The 18,954-nt window shown below is 43.9% G+C and overlaps 1 protein-coding gene and 1 long non-coding RNA gene across 9 annotated transcripts in view; one reads left to right on the top strand and one right to left on the bottom strand.

Annotated features, from left to right (window-relative positions):
* LOC116555931 overlaps positions 1–248 on the top strand; it is a 1,351-nt gene extending 1,103 nt beyond the window's left edge. Inside the window, exon 2 of the long non-coding RNA XR_004270752.1 lies at positions 162–248. This is a non-coding gene — a long non-coding RNA (uncharacterized LOC116555931). The remainder of the gene's footprint in view (positions 1–161) is intronic.
* LOC116555929 (neurotrimin) overlaps positions 1–18,954 on the bottom strand; it is a 968,350-nt gene that overhangs the window by 854,905 nt on the left and 94,491 nt on the right. The window lies entirely within an intron of this gene.

Below are 18,954 nucleotides of genomic sequence, written 5' to 3' on the forward strand. Positions count from 1 at the left end.
GGGGTGGATCATATGGCAGGTTAGGGGGTGGATCATAAGGCAGGTTAGGGGGTGGATCATATGGCAGGTTAGGGGTGGATCATATGGCAGGTTAGGGTTGGATCATATGGCAGGTTAGGGGGTGGATCATAAGGCAGGTTAGGGGGTGGATCATAAGGCAGGTTAGGGGTGCTATGGTCTGGGTATGGTTTATTTGGCCCCACCATGCCTCATGTTGACATTTGATTTCCAGCGTTAGAGGTGGGGCCTGGTAGGAGGTGTTTGGTTCATAGGGGTGGGTGCTCCATGAATGACCTGCTGTCATTCTCCTGGTAGTGAGTGAGTTCTCATCATTAGTTTCCGAGAGAACTTGTTGTTAGAAAGAGCCTGGCACCTCCCCCAACCCTTGCTGCTTCTCTTGCCATGCAATCTCTGCACACACCAACTCCCTTTCACCTTCTACCATGAGTGGAAGCAGCCTGAGCCTCTCAGCAGAAGCAGATGCTGGGGCCATGCTTCTTGTATATCCTGCAGAACCATGAGCCAAATAAGCCTTTTTTCTTTGTAAATTACCCAGCCTCAGGTATTCCTTTATAGCAACAGAAAAAAGCTAAGACTGAGAGTAAAGAGGAGAGGCTTGGAGAACGGTGAGCTAAGCGAATACGTTGTGAACTTGGTTAAGGCTGGGTAAAATTGAAAATGCCAAGTGGCTTCTTTTAATAGTATATGTTGAGGCATTGCAAAGGAAAGAGGAGCCAAAGAATTGACCAGTTTCCAAGATAAATTTAGAGAAAATAAAAGGGCCCCCAGCGTAGTTTTCCAGGTGTCAAAGATTGGCAAAATATGGGCCTTCGAGTAAAGATCAAATCAAGGCTGTGGCTGAAGGACACCTTCTTAAGAATTCTAGAAGACTGAAGGCAATGCTTCCTAGACCTTCCAAGTCAGACAAAAGAACTACTGGAAATCATAAGGAGGTTGCTTTACACACACAAAGTTGTGGGCGGTTAGTTGCTGAAAGAATTATGCTAGGGCATGGAGCACAGAGTGAACCTCAGTGAGGTCAATGGATGGCACACGATATTTTAAAGAGAATTGTCCTGATGAGAGAACTACCATTGAATAAAGGAATAAGGAAGTTCAAAGTGAAAAGAAGCATTTGAGTCCCAAGCTTTCAATGGGGAAAAAAAAAAGCAAGCTGAAAAAGTTATTCAGCTGCAAACATGGGCCGTTTCTTATGAAAAAGGAAGAATGAATCTGAGGACATAGCAAAGAGCCAGGAAGGTGAAATCAACCAAAAGTGGAAAATAACAGTTAAAGCAAAAGTGGGAAGAGATAATGTTTGGAGCCAAGGGGAGAGCTGCAGCCGTGGAGGAAGGTCTGCCTGCCAGATCCCTGGCTTGAATCAAGAACCTCACAGAAGCAGAGCTTGACGCTCATCACAGAAAATTCTCTGCTCCCAGGAAAGCTTAATGCGCAGTGAATGAGTGCCTTGCTTGATTTTAGAATTGTTATGGGCCAGTAACTGTGATGAACTTCCTGGTCTTCGCCTTTTTATATCCCAATGTTTACTGCAACTATTCTGTGCTTATATCAGCATTATATCACAATTATATGTTGGATATAGTGGAGTTTACCTTGTATTTTCAGCTCACAGTTCTTTAGCCCAAGAGGTGCCACAGCCACATCTCAGCCCAATACAGATTATTGAACTTTGATTTGAAGTCATAATGGGATGAAAATTTTGGATGTCTTGAAAAGAGGCAAAATATATTTTCCACATAAGAAGGGCATGAATTGCTGGAGTGAGAAGGCAGGCTGTGGAGGATTTGCCGGATAGAGGCTTCCAAGAATTCCTCCCACCCTGTATGTGCATGCTGCACTTGCCATCATGAGGTGGAATCTCTATCCCTTTTTCTTGAATCTGAGCTGGGCTGCAAGTTTCTCTGGCCAACAGAGTGAGGCAGAGGCAATGCTGTGTCAGGTCCTGACGTAGGTCTTTTGAGGCCTGACAGCTTTTGCTTTTGTCTTTCTGGAAGCCAGCCATCATAAAAAGAAGTTCAGGCCAGTGAATGAAATGACACAAGATCTTGTGCAGAGATCAGGATTCTGTGCCAGAGAACTGAGAAGCCTAAACATGTGAGTGAGGTTGGCTTGTATGTTTCAGACCCAGCTGAGCTCCAAGCTGAATGCAGCTGTGTGAGTGACTCCAGCTGACACCACGAAAAGCAGAAGGACCACCCGGCCAACCTACAGAAATATAACAAATTGTAAGTCATTCTTGTTTGAACCCCCAAGTTTTGGGGTGGACTATCATGAAGCAAGACATAATGTGGAAAGCCCCTGAAGCTTGAGTTTTCTTGGCTTCATGGTGAATCCCCCTGTAGGTATAGAGTCTGGATAGGAAGGCAGTGGCTTTTTCGGTTGCAGCCCTGTGAAGAAGGACCAGAGCACAGGCTCTGCTCTGTGCCAGGGAATGTAGACCCCACCAACTCTATCACCTTCTCCCTTGCTGGCTGGTTCTAGTTGAACCTGGCAAATACCTGACAAAGAAAGTGGTCCTCTTCCCCATTCCGTCCCTGCTCCAGGGCTGTGCCTGGCAGTGTTTGAGCCTTCCAGAGATCAAGCAGGCAGACCTTCCTCCATGGCTCCAGCCCTCCCCTCGGCTCCAAAACATTATCTCTTCCCCCTTTTTCTTTACACCTAGATGTGGCAGGGGCTTTCTTGTTTGCAAGCCACTGAGTGCCTCCACATTCCTTTTAGGTGTTCTTTCTTTACCCTACCTGTAACCTCTGTAAATTGTATCCTCAATACCATATCTTCACTTGAATGAAATGGAATTCTGTTTTCTACTGTTACCGTGGCTAATATACTCACCTATCCTTGTCTCTAAATTCTGAATCCTAACCAGTAGAAACAAAGAATGATAATGGAACAGGAAGTCATGGCTACTGGATTTCAGTTGGGGGTTTCTAGTTTATCAGCTTGGTAACCTTGAACCAATCAATTAGCTTATCTGAATCATAATTTCCTTTACTGAAACTGGAAATAATAACAACCTACTTTACAGGGTTACGTTTGGGGCATCCAGCATTCATGAAGCCCTGGGTCCTGAATATAGAACTTATTAGGCACTATATTTATATAAGTAAGGGGGCTGAGTTAGAGGTCTTTACCATCTCCAGAGTTTGGCAAGAATCAAAACACGAAGGCTATAACAAGAATTTGAAATAAAGAAAGATATGCTTTGAACTGAAAAAAGACTGACCACCCTTCTGGCAGGTTTCCAGGGGCCCTGGGATGGCAGCATAGGCATCGGAAGAGGATGTCTGACAGGCTCTCCTGGTGGTGGAGCTGGGATCAGACAGCAGCAGGAACACCGTTTTTTTGCTGGGGTTTCAAATTGGTGAGCACGTAGGTGCACATCGTTGCTGAATGAAGAACGCGTGGCATTACAAAGAGTAAATAGGATAATATGTTATCAAAAGATCTTCTCTTTGTAATCAGAGGGCTGCTCTGGCTGTTCCTGGGTATTATGCATTATTTATGGCCCATCTAGGGCTGACATCCCGCTATTCGTCTGAGAGGGACATCAGGAAAAAGAATCTTTGACACAGCAATTTTGAGCAAGACTAAATGAGAGAGAAATGAGCAGATCCAGGAGAAAGAGAAGCTGAAGAAGAATGTGGTTAGAAAGGAAAAAAAGGAAAGGAAGAGGGTGACAGGCTGCTGGGGTGATGGGAGTCGTTCAACTTGACCACGAGACAGCCCAGTGCCTTAGAAAACTTGCTCTAAATTCCAATGGATCCAAAAGGTGGAATCGTGTGGATTTCAGTTATTTCTCATGCTTGCTTATTTCTGACCAGAAAAACTGAATCTGGGAATCAATTTCTGCCAGACTCCAAAAGTTTCGTAAGAGGAAAGGAGACAAATTGGCAGTGGGCCCTGGGAACCTGAGATGGAGAAGACTGAGCTGAGTGACCAAGCAGAACCGTGAATCTGTATCCTTGTACAACGTGGTGTCCTGCATGCCGTATGGAACTGGTATTCAGGGCCTTTCTGGTAGCATGAATCAGCAAAGCTACAGCCACCCCCATTTCCACTTCTAGCACTCAACTCCCTGCCAAGTTCTGGAGGCAATAGAGTCCCATGTTTGTCTTCGTTTCTGAACACCCACAGTAATGCTGCCATTATCATGACCATCATCATCAAACACTAAATCCCTGCCAAGTGTTCTTCATTCTGTATTCTGTGTCAGGGAACTAATATCAACTGAGTGTCCAGTAAATGGCGGTTCCTCTGCTCGGTATTTAAATTGTGTTATCTAAATTGAGCCTTAAAACAACCCTGTCAGATGTCACAGTCCTCATTTTACAGAGGCTATCGCATGTTCAAAGAAATAATTTGCCCAAGGTCACATTCATCATAGGTAAAGTGTGGGCTGCAATCCATGCCTAGGATCTCTGAGAAATGAAGACCAATATCTTCCTTCTGTTCCTCATAGTCACGCCCTTGAGGCTGCATTCAACACTGGAGTTAACCAGTCAAGAAAAGAACAATACCCATTTCAGCACGGACATGTGACACACAGAGACAAGTTTAAATTAACTCCCAGTTTAGTCTAATCTTTCCTAGTATCAATGCCCTGTCTGCAGGGGATGTTGGATCAAAAGTTGACTTATTGCTAATTTACCACTTATTCTCAACTGCAACATAAATCTTCATTTCTTTTTGGAATGAATGGTCCTGCCACACATCCTCAGAAATAGACATGCTTTGGTGCCCAAAGGCCAAGGCTTAGCTCTCTTCAGGGGCTCTGGGACATTGCAATTTTGTGTGTCTTTTGACCTCACCACAAACATTCACCTGGAGTTGTTGAGATTAGATTGGATGGGGAGTCCCACCCCCAACACACACTTGCAAAATAATCCGTACAAAATCCCTGATGTCGTAGCTGGCACAGAAGGGCCTCTCTCACATCCCCATTGCCTTCCCTTGGAACTGATCACAAATTCCTCCTGCCCCACCAGGCGCTCATGTCACAGCCTTCATCCTTCATCCTTCCTCCCAGCCTTGTGTCAAGAGGACCACAGATTTGCATTTTACTTGGGGAAGGTATGGTCTCTTGGCCTGATGCCCTGGTGGTTGTGGGTCAGATGCATCTCTGGGATTGGGGAAAGTTCCGGTACCCACTGAGAATTTCAGATAAGGCAGAATCAACACATGGTTATTGAGCATTGAATACTAGAGGCCCTATGCTAGTTGCTTTAGAGATATTATTTAATCCTTTCCACAACTGTCTGAGGCAGGAATCAGCAGGCGCCTCCTTCCACTCCATTTTTCAAGTATAAGATCTTCAGATATTTATCCAAGGCAAGGAGGAGTTTGGTGGAATTTCCCATTCAGATCTCTCTGATTTCAACGCTCATGTTCCATTTCTGTTTGACTATCATAATTCCTATATTTTTGAATTCTCAGGGTGTGGCCCACTCTCTGCAACATAGAAGATGCTTAGGAGGTATTCATTGCATGAATGGGGAATGAATAAAGGAATAGCATGCAAAAAAAAAAAAAAAGTGTCTTTAGGACTTCAGACCCAGACTGGAAGAGGAGGGGGAGTCAGTGACGTGACTGGGCTGACTCTCATTGCTCCTGGGAAAGGGGCAGTGTCCACATAAAAGGAAGAGGGTCTCAGGTGTCCACCTCAGTCTCCTGTGGATGGCCGTCTGATGACTCGTGAGGCTCAAATGCATCAGCCTCTCTTCACCTCTGCCCCCTGCCTTAGGCCCCTCAGCTGTCTTAGCAAAGAACTCAGTGTGCTGCCCGAGCAGAGCTGTGTCCTCTTCCAGCTAAAGCTGGGTGCCTCCAAAACCCTTAACTGGCACATTCAAAGGACAGGACCATTTGCCTTCTCTAATAATTGCATTGGAAAAGGAAAATCAACTCTTGGTGACGTGCCAGTCTTGTATCTTTTACTGGCATCCTGATAGTCTCACCTTTAAATTGAAAAACCTTTCTTTAGTCTGTCTCTCTTTTTTTAATACGAAATTTACCAATAAGAGGAATTCAGTAAAAGATTTCTGGCATAAAGCAATTGCCATTTGTGTAGAGATGGGATGCTTAACATAATGCAGGCAGAAAATTAGCCTGTAATCACTGCTTTCTTTTGGATCTGCTTTAGATGTATTTAAGCCCAGGAGACTCCTCCAGAGAGTGTGCCCCCTGGGACTCAGTCCCTCCTCCTGCCTATTACCTTTGGTTTTGTTGTCTCCAACAAAGAAAATTAGGGGGCCGTGGCTATTGAGATGTTTGTGTTCAGGCAGTGAGATGTTCACACACACAAAAATGATAGTCATTGCATCTGATTATGGATGATTTAATGGCAGAAATTATCTTGCAGGTTCGTGGAGGCAACGTCAAGGCCAGCAGCGTCAGGCAGACGTCTTCCTTCTCCTGCCTCTACCTGGACTTTAACTGCCAAACGCAGAAGATAGGCTCTGCTTTCCCTACTGCCCTTTCATTGGGTCCAAAGAAAGGGCCTAGGCAGGGGTGGAGGCCAGCAGCCAGCTGAGGCTTTCATGCAGGGTGAAATGCAGCAGAGGCACAGCGGCTCTGCTTCGCCGCCGGTTTCTCACTCTCACAACAAAGAACTCAAAGTCACTGAGTGTTAGAGAATCTTCCAGATGAGCCTGGCAAAAGAAGCTGGAGAAGAGCCCTGTAGCTTTCATTGAATCCCCGCCTCTCCTTAAGAACTTAATTTTCACTTTCAGTATCTCTCCTTCTCTCTTCCCCTTCCCTTTTATTATAAAATTCAGACTCCTACTGTGAGTGGAGCTGCTTCTTATTAACTTCATGACAAGTGAGTAAGTCGCTCTATGGCACTAGGCCTCAGTTTGCACATTTACAAATGGGTTTGTAATGCCCACTCTTGAGACTTGATGTGAGGACTGAAACAAATGTGTAACCCTGAGAGTCTTTGTAGAGGTACCTCACCACAGGGAGCATGGGACTTCTTGGTCTCTAGCGATTTGCAACACACTCTGCTTTTTAAAATTCATTGGGAAAGTTAGAACTGCAGAATGTGTTTCCACTACCAAGGTCAAGGAGGAGGCAAAGCCACCCTCCCTGTTTGAGCTTCTCTTGAAGCTGTGACTTCAGCTTTCCAGTTAAACATGGAAACTCAGGTCATCCCAGAACCCCATATGACCCAGTGTCGGTGGCAGGGGAGGTTTCCATGAAGAGGAAAACACTTTAACAGCCTGATGCAATTAAAACGAATGCCAGTGTTTACTTGTAGCCCTCTAAGAATATTAAAAGAGATCTGTTTGATAACTATCAGCTAGACTTTTTAAAATTTACTTTCCCCTGCTTATGCTTTTTCTCTCACTCACAACACAGCTGCCTGAAGCTTCCTTTTGCCAGGACCCATGCTAGACTCCCCCACTCAAATCACATCCATAGCAAATTTCGCTTTCTCTTTTTCCTTTGCTCTGTTTCTGCCTTTTCTTCTCTCCCATGAGTCTGTACCCTCATCTCCTTTGCTCGAGTTCTGTCTCTGTCTATCCACTGTCCCGAATTTGCATCATAAAAGCTTATCACAGGAGATTAGCTTATGGCAAAGGTAGAAATCTCGTTTGGAGGTTAAAGGGAGTACAAGCAAAGGAGAAACAGAGTGGACAAAAATAGCAGTTTCTTAGTCAATCAAGGCAGCGTGCAAGCCTGTGAAGATTCAGGTTAATGATTCTTGTGGCCCTCAGATACGATGGGGGACACATCCCAGAGTGGTTACAGATTCTATTCCAGCTCACCCAGGGAGTGTATAGAAAAACGAACACCAGGGTCAAACAGATAAAAGCAAGATGATGTCACACTTTTGTCAATCTGTTGAATAAAAACCTGAAACAATTTCTGCCCATGAATATGCATCATGTGTATGTCTCAGCTCTCATCAGCAGGGCTCAGCAGATGGCTGGTATGTGCTGAGATCTGCTATACACCATACCTGAAGATTGAGATGGGTGGGGGAATCAAGAGCTGGACAGAAGCTGGCAGAATGCAGAACACATCGTCTGGGGGGAGTGGCAAGTCTCCATTACCCTTGGTCCTGAAGCCAAAGGCCATGATCTTACAGAATATAAAAGGTAGCTCTAATGAGTAAGACATGAAAAGGGGCTTGACCATTAGTGGTCATTAATGCTCCCATTCCCAGGGCCATTAACCTTGGGTCCCCTGGCCCAGTTCCAACTAGGTTAATTATATACCGCCTTCTCAAATTCCCTCCTGCCCTGACAGCTGTATTCAGCATGGTTTAAGAAATGTTAGTGGCATCTGTCTTAATTATCAACCTGAGGATGAGGCCTTCATCATTGGTTCTCATATACGAGCATTTTCATTATGAGTAGGAGGACTAGTGGGAGCTTACATGGTACAGGAAGGCAATGCCGTCTTCACCAGGCCTGTTCCTAAATGGTCCCAGAGAAGCAAATAAGGCTTTTTATTCCCCCTAAGATGGGGCTGTGTGGCTATACTTCAAAAGCAGAGATTGTACTGTTAACAATGCAGAGCTCATAGTGATGGTAAGGGGATGCCAAGAGGACCAAAGGGAGCCTAGTTGCTAGAAAGCACTGGCTACGTGGCCGCCTATGCTGACCTAGGGTGCTTCCCTGCAAAGGCCCCTGCAACCACACAGCTCCCTCAGCTCTTTCTAGTGTTATGAGAAAGCTGCATAAAACTTGGAAGCTTAAGGCTTAGCAGCGCTGCTCATGTCTGCCATTGCTGGCCACATCAGACACTGCCCTGATATCAAACACGTCTGAAGTCCCCTGTTTTCTTCCACCACCCAGCACCCTCCACTCTTCACAGGCCTTGCATCTTCCCAAACTGGGGTCAGTCCTGTGACTCACCTTCTCCAAGCCTTTGCCCAGAAAGCCAAGCACAGCTAGAAACACAATTCACGTGGCTGTGGAGATGAGAGCCACACATATTCGTTGTCTCGTGTTCAGGGGATCTGCTAGGACTCTTCCAAGTCCGTTTGGAATCTTTGGCTAATTCAATCTCTACTTCTCTCAACCTTCAGTATTCTGCTAAATATTTACCTCAAGCCCATATTCTTACAAGACAACCCTCTCTCCCACTCCTCTAAGGAAATTGAAGTTATCAGGTGTGCTCTACTCAAATTTCCAGCCACAGTCCATAGGTATCAAATTCTCTATATCAATGTTCATTTTTACCTACTCTATTGTTGTCTCCATTAAAGCATTGCTTTACATGCTGTCATCGGACTAGAAGTACACTTCCTAGCACCCTCCCTACTTCTGCTCCACTGTACCCAATGTATTCATCTGTACATTGCCATGAATTTGGAAAATCACCCAATTCCCTCCTCAGTTTTCAAAGGCCACAATATATTTCAGTCCAAATTTTGCACTGACAGAATATATTACATCTGCATCAAGCCAGGACGTAAAGTAAAAAGAAGCTTCAAGGGATGGAAAGAAATGAGTTTCTCCCACTCCCAGACTGAAGAAATGGAGACAGAGCTGGCCACTCTTCCTGGAAGACCACAGTTGCTGCCCACACTGCCCTTACTCAGGAATGGCTAGATGCCCTTTCTGACTCTTTCTGCAGGTTTTCTGTTTTGGAGGCTCACTGCTATTTCCCACAATCTGCTCTATAGGAATCCCTTTTATCATACTGCTTTTATTTTAAACCACCCCTATTTTAGAAACTGCTGGAGCTTAGAAACCAATTTTCATGCTTATTCCAAAGCATTTGTGGCATTTAGGGAAGTTGTACACAAGCTGCATGTGAGTTTCATCATGGGAGACCCAAACTCACTTTGTTCAGAGGGAGGAAGTCAGGGTAGAGATGGGGGGTCTGTATGATGTCTTCATTGGTGAAAATGCGTAGTATCAAGTGACAGCTATTGGTGAGTAGAGGAAAGGTGGCATCCTGGTATCCAAACAAAGTCACTTTTAGGAGCAGACAGAGTTGTCCGTCAATGGCGTAAGGCATCGTGCCAGTATATTAACGCACCCTACTTGATGTTACCCTTGCAATCATTCCTGATAACCGCCCCCGCCCCCTTGCTCCTACCCAGTTCCAAGGCCAGGAGTAGGTTGAAGCACTTGAGTCAGTGCAAAAATTTAAGAGAGTGAAAAAAAAAAGTAATCAAGATAAACAATAATTGAATGCAGTATTTTTTTAACAATGAAATCAATGCAAAAACCCATGATGAATGACGTATCAAAAGTTTCAATAAAGCTAGGATCAGTATAGTACCAGGTCAAGCCATAATAGAGCCACAGGCAAAAGGAAAAATCAGTAATACTGATCCTGCCTGTTTTAAATTTTGATATTTTGTTAATACTTTTTTAACACTGGTTTTGATTTTTTAAAAAAATATTTTGTCAAAATGTTGCTAATATTTCTTCCCGAGCTTTCACGCCTGCTTCAATTTGGCATGCAGCTGAGCACCTGACTTGCTTTCTGTACTAACTGCTATTCCCACCCACAATGGCGTATCACCTGCACCTTTACCTCGCAATGACCTTGAGATCACTCCCTTTCTTCTATTCTCACTGCCACAGCCCCAGATCATTTCCCCATCATTCCTTTCTTACATTAATTAAACAGTTCTCTGTTTGGTCTGAAGATTTCCAGAACTACTCTTTTCCTGGAAAATTGTAGATCCCACTTTTCTGGCTGTTCCAGAGCCATATGGTGCTCCCTAGGGCCCAAGGTGAGGAGATCCAAACTTGAATCTGGCTGCAGCCTCCTTTCTGTTTGTTCCGCCGTAGGCAACCCTTAGTTTGCCTCTGCAATCTCCTTTCTCACCATTCCTTCCTCCAGGCTCCCCAAATAACCCATCTGCTCTCATGTTGTGAGGCATCCCAGCTTCTCTCTAACAGTTCTTCGAACCTCTCATGTTCTCTCTTACCCTTCTCACCTTTTATACATGTGGTTCTGTCTGTCTGGAATATTCTCTTCTCTTCCTTCTGTCCACAAAACCTGCCCTTTGTGGAGACTTCTATTAACACGTTTTCCATTGCCTTATAATTGCCTGTTGGGACATTTTTCTCACTCACCAAGCCCTAAAATGCTTCACAAGGGCAGAGAGAATGTCCCTAATTCATCTCTGTATAAAAGGCATATAGCAGGTGCTCAAAACAAGTTTGGTGGTTATTTAAATGAATTATGAATAATTGGATAATTGAGTCATCGTGATCAGAATGCTCATAAACCAGGCTTTATTAAGCCCCTGGTTTTGCAAGGTGGTGTGCAGGGCACTAGGAATCAGTGCTGCCCTGGGCGAGTGAGTGTTCACCGAGCTCCTCAAGCCCTGGAGCTGCGTGGAATCCACATGTTATTTCCAACACCCAGCAAAGGCATGGGGCAGGACCAAGTAAAGAGCCAGACTGGATTGAAATGTAGGTGCTGGGCTATGTGGAAAAGTACTTTGTGGCTTTCACTGAGCTGAGACGCCTAGCTTCAATTTTAAAACAACTTCATTGGACAAAACTAGACATCTTTGAAATTTAACCATTCCTGGGTGGGAATATCAGAGTGGTGAGTCTCTTTCTGTAGAGCTGTGTGTTGAAGAAATTCAATGGGAACATTATTTTCAACAATTATAACTGTGGTCAGAGTCTCTCATTATGATTATGCGCTTGGGATAGCCACAGAGACTACTAATCCATCTGAAGCTTGCCTTCATTCGTTTAGCAATTTAGTTGCTAAACACTCCTACCCTCAGGCAGGCTCGCTAGACACTAGCCATACAAGAGGCAGAAAACAAGAGGCTCCTAGTCATGCGGAGGAGGCAGATAAAAACCTAGCTGAATGTGGAATTATACAACAATGTAATAACCACTATGACAGAAATATTCACATGGTACCCTGGTATGCTACCTTCCTCTTAGGCAAGTTGTCCAGAAACGCTCCCCAGAAGAGTTAATTCCTGATGTGTGCCCTGTAGGGGTTAATTCCTAAATTTGAAGTAGCCGAGTAACAAAGAGAAGGCAAAATAATCCAGGCAATGAAAGCATGATATACAAATATTTTGAGTGAAAAAACAAGATGAAGGAAGTTTCCATGCTGGAGGCTATGAGGCTGAAAGTTTAGGTGTAGGAAGAAATGAAACGTGAATGGCAGATACTGGCTGGGTCATGAAAAGTCAAAATACTTGCCCTGAAAGATTATTTTACAAAGGGGAGTGATCTGACTGAATTTGTTTCTTTGGGAAGAATTATTATGAAAGCGGTGAGAGAAGAGATAAGTGGGGGCAGAAAAGTCAGCTTTGGGTCTCTACTGCAGCCTGGGCCAAGAAGTTGTTGTGTCTAACCCAAGGGAATGCAAGGAAGGCAGAGAGCAGGTTCCACTGGTCCTAAGGAGCTACAACTGTCAGAGCCTGGTGGCCAGCTAAACGTTGTAGGTAAGGATAAGGAAGGAATGTAGTGTGACCCACAGGCTATAAAGTTGAACTTCTGATGGACGAGGGGCAGGATGGTGAGCAGGGAGTAGAGATGATATGTACAGCTTTTATTGCATGCATTTTAGGGACTTTTGATACATCTGGGAAGAGAGATCTAGAAAACATACCTATCTGGGAAATAGTATTTTGAGAATCATCAGCAAATGAGTTTGTGAAGGTAAAGAGTTGTAAGAGATTATTCAGGGAGGTAGAAGAGAGTAAGGAGAACAGCACGGATATGATTTACTGGACACTGACATTCAAGCTGATAAAGGAAGCAGAGGGAACAGCCTCTGAACTCTGGAATCACAGTGACCCCTCATCTCTGTTCTCTCTCCTTCTCTCCCTCCCAACCAGTGGTAGACCACATTGACAAGAAGAAGACCTGGTTCAGATTAGATGCTCTGGCCACAGAGAATGGCAGCACCAACCCAAAGGCAGACGTGGGGTAGAAATAAATGAATAAGACTTGGACTTGGGAAACCTGGGTTGGGGTCCTTGCTCTGTTCCTTGATAGCTCTGGAATCTGGATGCGTTTCTTCACTGCTTCCATTCTATTCTGACTTCATAAATCTCTGAGATGGAGATTCATTATGACCAGGATTCTTTGAGACTGCTTGTTGTGATCACACCGATACAAATAGATATGATTCTTCCATCGTCTGGGGATCGACATTCTCCTTTCTCCTCAGAGCGCACGCTTTCTCCTCTAAGCTGTGTTACCCTCCCAGAGTCTAGATCAAACCCTCGCTGAGGCCTAAGACATGCTTGTCAAGCTGAACCTATTATCACTGTGTGGAAACAGAGGGTGTGGGGTATGCATAGCAAGTTCCCCCAAGTTCCTCGCTTTCATCCCCAAGAATAGCCCAAAGAAGAAAGACATTCCTAATGAAAGGAAAACCCATCTGGGGTATGGCGCTGAAGGCTGGATGTCATAAGACAAAAATTAACTTTAAATGCTTATAGTATTTAGCCCCTCAGATGAAGATTAGAGAGCTCTTCTGCCTATGTGGGCTGAGTAGGAGAAGCGGTGGGAGGAGTGGGCAGGGAAAGTGTGGCTGCTTTTCAAAGTGTTCCCTCTTATACTCTCATACCATAAAAAGGCTGTTTTCACTAGAGGGTCTTTAGGCTCTTTCCTTTTTCTTTTATTGTCTTGATAAATCCTTTATAGGGGCAGCTGTCTTACAAAACTTGCCCAGAACACACATAAACCCCTCTCATCACAGGTTATAAGCCTGCCCCTCCTCCCCTGACTCTGAAACCTGTAAATAATAGACTGATTAGGAAACCTAGACTGGACCTGCCACAGCCCTGAGCACCATGCTACCTCCCTTCCCTCTTCTGGACAAGTAACAGATGGCTGGCTTGGCAAGCGGTCCAGGCGAGCAGGGAGGCCTCCTCCAATCCCAAGCACACCCACGGAGCCCAGGTACATGATCAGCTGGGGTCCTACAGGTACCTGGTTTTAGACCCCAACCCTGCCACTCACTTGTCTGTGAAATAACTCATCACATTTAACACAGTGAGTTGATACACAGTCTATAGATAGCATGGTAGAGTTTTCCCTAAACTTAGTGGAGAATGGGTTTATTATTAATTTTTTAGAAGAACATACAATGGACAGGAACATACAATGGGTGAAAAGCTAAACAGTAAATATAGATTTAGTTAACTTCAGCCGTCTTGGACAGACTAAGGAGTATACACAGGTGTTCCTCTCTCCCTTTCCCACTTCCTCTCTCCCACCTCCCTCCTTCTTCCTTTTTTCCTTCCTTTACGCCTTCCTTCCACAAATATTTATCCTGAGTACCTGCCATGTGCCAGGTAGATAAGGCAGGGCTTATGCCTATATCTCAGTGTCTGCATAATAGATGCTCAACACATTTGTTGAATGTGTCTTTACCTTCCTGCCTTTTTTTCTCTTCCAAGTCTTTTCATAGTAACATCATATTTTCCTGACTCTGTCTCCCATGACCTGTAAGATATTGAGCTCATTATTTTTATCTTTCATTTCTAAAGCCCAGGTATACTTTGGCTCATCTCATAAAATCCCATTAAACAAATAATCTGTCTTTGGCAGTTTTTTTTTTCTTTAAGAAAATGAACGTAGGGCTATGTGGGTGATAATTCTGTATTATTCAGAAAAAATATTTATATTTTCTCATTCTAAGTGATCTAAGTATTAACTTGAATCCTAACTTACTAGATCACATACACGACCTTCCCAAGCGAGATGTGTAAAGTTGACTGCTGTATGTAGCACTTTGTCAGCTCCCTACATTTCAATAACCCTCCTCTTCCTCAGTTCAATTTTTTATTTCATGTCCCATTTTTCCAAGAGCCTTACCCTCTGCTACCTGTCATGGCCCCCTTCTCATGTGTGGAAACTCACAAAGGTTTAAGGGATTATATTCCTCTCAGAAAAATAGATAGAGACCTCTCCAAGAACAAAAATGCAAAGAAAATTGGAGGAATAACCCTATAATGAAATAATTTTAAGTAATAAAAGACAATTAGTTATCAGCTTCCTTAAGCCTCACCATTCAAACCATGTGGGCAGACACCTACTCTGTCTGCTTATAAGATGGGGCTTGGTTTGCAAAAGTTGCTTCTTTATATCTATGACCAACCGGGTCCAGCCAACCGAGAGAACAGACTACAGAGACAATGTAGTCAATGAGATAGTAGAGGAGAGAGGAATGGAGGTGTTTCAGGCAGAAGGAACACTCTGAGCAGAGGGCCAGGAAACATTTGGACTTGATAGTTTGGGGTAATTACAAGTGGCATCACATTGTTATTCCATAAAGAGCAAGGGCAGGCAATGAGGATAGGAAGAAAGCCCAGCATCATATATATTAAGCCTTTCTTTGTGACATAAAGAAGACTGCACTATGCCTGGTCAAATATGGGTACTAATAGGGCCAGCTCCACATTTTGGAAACATTGCTTTGGGAGCAGTATGGAGGATGGGTTTGGGGGGCGAAAGGAGAATAGAGATGAGGCTATTGCCATAGTCCAAGAAGGATATAATGATAATCTGTAACTAAGAGAGTGGTATCAGGAATGATAAGACGGGCCAATATTTGAAATAAAAATTTCAAGACTGGCTACTAGTTATAAACGGAGCACTGGAAGAGATGAATATTGAAAAGTCCAGGTTCCTGGCTAGGCAGCTGAGCAGATGGAGATACTACAAATCAAGAAAGAGAATTCGGAAGAGAGCAGAGCAGGAGCTATAGATGATGAATGTGATGCTGGATATAAAGAGCTTGAGGCATATGGTACCTGGGAGCCATCCAGGTGACTCCGTTTGGCAGACAGGTGGGCATGTAGGGCTGGAACTCATGGACTAGAGATCAGATTTGGGAATTACTAGTATGTAAATGGGACTTCAAGACATGAGCATAAATGAAATTGCCAAGGAGGAGACGTAGAGCAAGAGGTGAGCTATGGTTGGGCCCCAAATAAACCAACCCTGTAAGAGAAAAACTGGGAAAGAAGAATCTACTTTAGAAGCTGAGGAAGAAGAGTTTCCGCATGGAGGGGGTGGATTAATTGTGTCAACTGCTACAAAGATGAGAGATGTGGATATGTTCAGAGGAAGATCAGAGAATGCTGAAAGCACTTGGTAGTTTTTGTTGGGCAGGAGGTCACTGTTTATGACTTGAATAAGTAATTTCAACGAAAAAGTAAGACTAGAGGCCAGATTACAGTTGACCGAGGAGTGAAAATGAGAGAACAAGGTGAAGATAGTGGGGGTGTGAACTACTTTTTAAAGAAAGCTGGATGAGAATGGAAGGAGAAAGATAAGACCATTGGTAGAAGAAGACATGTTTAGGGTTTATTTTTATTCTAAATTTTAAATAAAATTGTCATTTAACAATGACAATAATAACCAATATTTGCAGGGTGATTACTATTTTCTAGGCTTTGTTCAGAATATTTTATAAATATTGTCTCATTTAATGAGATACTTGCATTTAGATAACTGGACTTCAAACACACCCCTGGTATAATTTTAAAGGAAAACTCAATAGTTTGAAAAAAAAAAAAAAAAGTAGATCAAGAAAAGGTAGTCAAAGGGAAGGAGAGGGTGAAGATGCCAGAGACAGAAGGAATGGATTGGCCAGAATTGGGGAGAAGCCAGAAGCAGTGTTAGAAGGGGCAGAATCAGCCCTCAGCAGGGAGTTCTATTTGAAAGAAGCAGAGGGAACCAGGGAGAGAGTGAGCCCACTCCTTCTCCACCACGCCGCTGTGATACCTGGGACGGCCACACCTCATTACCTTTCATTTTCCCTCTTCCAGCTCAGTTATGCTTCCAAGCTTCTCAAAAACCTTGCAGCTAGGAAATTCTAAGTAATGTCCACTCTCTAGTTCTTCTAATCAGATTGAAACCCTGCGTATCCCTGCCTCTTTGCCGAGAGGAGAAAGGCCATCTTTATGTGCGGTATCACCAGGCATGGAGGAACATTGAGGCCCTGTGAGTGAACGTAAAAAACGTATGAGTTTGTGTCTGGTGAATACTCCCTACTGACTGATTCACAAGCTCTCCCTCCCCATCCAGGATCCATACGTTCTGCTCATGGACTCCCTTAGGGAACTTTCTTCTAGCAGTTGTCAAAGCATGGGAGATTTGTTTTTGGGCTTGGAGCTGCCATGCCAGAGCCCAAGGCACCCCTGCCTACCTTGGCCTCCATAGTGGGTTACAGCCTCCTCTCTGCTCCTGCCTGCTACCCAGCCCCAAATAATGAGGGGTGAGAGGCTCAGTGTTCAGGGGCATTGTGGGGATATATTTGCAGTCCAGTTACCTAATGCAAGTATCTCATTAAATGAGTCAATATTTATAAAGTATTCTGAACAAATCCTAGGAAATTGTAACCACCCTGCAAATATTGGCAATTATTATCATTGTTATTAGTATTATTATTGTTCCTCATATTCTTACAAGGCGAAAATCTATTCTATGTACACAGTGGAAACTCAATCAATATTTCATGGAGCAATTATTTGGTGTTGCATAGAAGCAGCCTGAAGAAAGATCAAGGGATCACTAAATCTCTGGGCTGTAGTGGAATTAATGTGGGCTTTGGACTTGGCATGAGGCTGAATTGAATGTCTACCACTTATTAGCTGTGTCTTTTAGCCTCAGTTTCTTCATCTATCAAATGGGTATGCTAAATACTACCTCAGAGGGCTATGATAAGGTGTAAAATTACATATATTCATTGTTAAACACCCATCAGCTCTTTTAAAGTTACCCCCTTCTCCCCATTTCCTTTACATAGGAAGAAAGTTGTGCTGAAATTCTTTGGAAAAATGACTGTGTCTTTCTTGTGACACCGAACATTTGTTATCTTGTATTTTGTGATTATGTGCACTTTCTAATGCTCTTTCCCCTCCTTTAGCAGCCACCCCAACACACACACACACGTGCACACACACACACACACACACACACACACACTTAAATGTTTGGTTCAGAACAAGTTAAATCTGTAAACCAGACAACTATTTTGTTCATGGGATCAGTCTTCTTTTCTATCCAGATTCCCTGCCTTTTTCAAACATCTAGCCATTTCTCTCTGTCCCTGGTCTTCCCTAACACCTTTGTAATAATTTCCTGGGCAAGAGTAATGCCCAAGAGCCCTTCCAGAGAGTGGGTGCTGACACCACGCATGGGGGATACCGAATGTAATTAAACAAAGCAGGTCTGACTTCCCCATGTGTCACCCAATTAAATAGCCACACAGTAAATCACTCAAGGGAATCCCGCTGATGGCAGCAGAAAGAAGAGACTCAATTACCGCCTCTGACGGGGCCAGCTTATTGTTATTTATACAACAGCATTCTGACTGGAAAGCCAGGGAAGAGAGACGTTCAGGTTTGAAGTGCCTCCTGTTAATTGAAACATCTTGGTTTCAGGAGGCTGGTTGGAATTCACAGCCATGACACACCACATAGCATATCCATGCTCCCACTGGAATCTCTCCATAAGTGAATTTTTATTTTTCCCACTTTGAGTCATTGGCAAGAAGGGATTTCCAGACTGACTCCACAGAACACTCTAGGTAGACAGACAAGCAGCTGGTGATCAGAGTAAATCCCCACAACCCCAGTCCACAGATAGAACCTCCAGGAGCAGCTCTTCTGCCCTTTCACTCATGAACAAGGCAGGCTATGCCAAAGACCCTGGAGCAAGTGTTTGCCTTTGGGACAGAGTGAATTTACCGGTATGCTTCTACGCAGCTATTCACCACAGCTAGAAATGAGAACTCATCTTAACCTTGTCACCTCAAACTCCAATGTTCCTGGAATTCTCACACTCATTCCCTAAGTTTTAATGTAAATATGATGTCCTCAAAGACTATGTCCCCCACTACCACCCTGCCTCCCAGGCAGATCTAAGTGGGCTTTCTGTAACACACTCTTAAAATATTCGTCATCCCTCAGTAGCATATGTAACTATTACAATGAAATAGCTCATGTGATGATGGTGTCATATCTAT

This window comes from Sapajus apella, unplaced genomic scaffold (assembly GCF_009761245.1).
Source record: "Sapajus apella isolate SASKATOON/1434 unplaced genomic scaffold, GSC_monkey_1.0 scaffold16, whole genome shotgun sequence".
Classification (NCBI taxonomy): Eukaryota; Metazoa; Chordata; class Mammalia; order Primates; family Cebidae; genus Sapajus; species Sapajus apella.